Here is a 1687-nt window from a genome sequence, read left to right as displayed (position 1 = left end):
AAGCTATTGAACTTTGAATGGAGATTGGATGGTGACATGTAAGAGTTGCTTTCTTTTTTTTTTTTTTTCTTTTTTCTTTTAGAGAAAGAGAGAGCAAAAAGGCGGGAGAGAGGGGCAGAGAGAGACAGAATCTTAAGCAGGCTTCACACTGAGCACAGAGCCTGATGTGGGGCTAGATCCCATCGCCTTGGGATCAAAATCTAAGCTGAAATCAACTTGGCCTTAACTGACTGAGCCACCTATGTGCCCCAGAGTTGTTTTTCTGACTTCAAGGGTTTATGAGGATCAAAAAGGGTTGTCTTTGTGCTAAGAAAGTACACCTAAGTGAAGTGATAATGTATTATATCTAGGGCTTGCTCTCATTTGATTCAGAAAAGGCCACCACAATTACCATTAATAGTAATAATAGAAAGAACATGAGGGCAAATCAGGCAGAGTGAGAACAAATGAAGTGAAATGTTGAAGGCAAAGGTATCCAGGTGAGGTTGATAAGGGAGTTCTTTGTAGTGTTTTTCAACTTTTCTGTTGGTTTCAATTATTTCCAGATAATTTATTCAAAAAGAGTATATATTGCTTGTTTTATGCTGCATTGAGGAAGAATAGTAAAGCTTAGTAGCACTTATTGATGTTCAAGAGAAAAAGTGTTGAAGCATATGAAAAATTGTACTAGCATTAAATGCATTTTAGGAAAATGTTTTTATTATTTTTAATTCAAGTTTTGAAAGTACATTGGCATTTGTTCATGTTTATATGGTTGTTTTATATGTGATATGCAGTCTCCCCCTCCTTCGTGATATGATTAGCTACCCCTAAGATTCCTAAAGGACATGTTCACACCCAAAGGAAAGAGGCTATACAGATGAGAAAGAGATGTGATGCAAGAGAATCTGATTAATACTTGAAGGAACAAAGGAATATAGGAAAATAAATAGGTCCCTTCCAAAAATCACTGAGAATATGTTCCAGGACATGAGGCATTTTAAGTGGCAGAACAAATAAAATGGACTATTTCAAAGAAGGACATACCTTAACATGACGAATTGATACTTCAATATGAGAGGGAAAAAAATGGTAGCAAGTGAATGGAAATGAATTTAATGCATAATCAAGTGAAACTGTTTCAGGCCTGGGAAATGTGCTTGCAGTGAAGGCTGTTCCCCTCTCACTGTTTCTTAAATTTAACCAACTGAGATTACATTTTCAACCTAGTCCATCTTTTTTACTTTGAAAATTATTATTTGCTTTAAATGGAAAATGTGTATTTTATCATAAAATAATATACCTCTCTTAGTTATTCTTTTTGAAGGCAATTTTTAAAATCTACTCTTAAGTTGGAGCTATAACAATATGCCTTAGAGGTAAGATACTGAGTATCTGGTATAAATATACAGAGAGAAGACCCAGGATAATGATAAATTCATTCTTGGGTAACAAATTCCATTTGATAAACGTGGGTATCAAATGCCAGTTGATAAGCACTTGGGGCACCTGGGTGACTCAGTTGGTTAAGAATCTGACTTCAGCTCAGGTCATGATCTTGCAGTTCATGAGTTTGAGCCCCACATCAGGCTCTGTGCTGACAGCTCAGAGCCTGGAGCCTGCTTAGGGTTCTGTGTCTCCCTCTCTCTCTGCCCCTCCCCTGCTTGCACTCTGTCTCTGTCTCTCTCAAAAACAAATAAACATTAAA

This window comes from Lynx rufus, unplaced genomic scaffold, assembly GCF_022079265.1.
Source record: "Lynx rufus isolate CCGP_SWC_20201006 ecotype Redwood Valley unplaced genomic scaffold, mLynRuf1.p SCAF_22, whole genome shotgun sequence".
Classification (NCBI taxonomy): Eukaryota; Metazoa; Chordata; class Mammalia; order Carnivora; family Felidae; genus Lynx; species Lynx rufus.
This window is presented reverse-complemented; position numbering follows the sequence as displayed.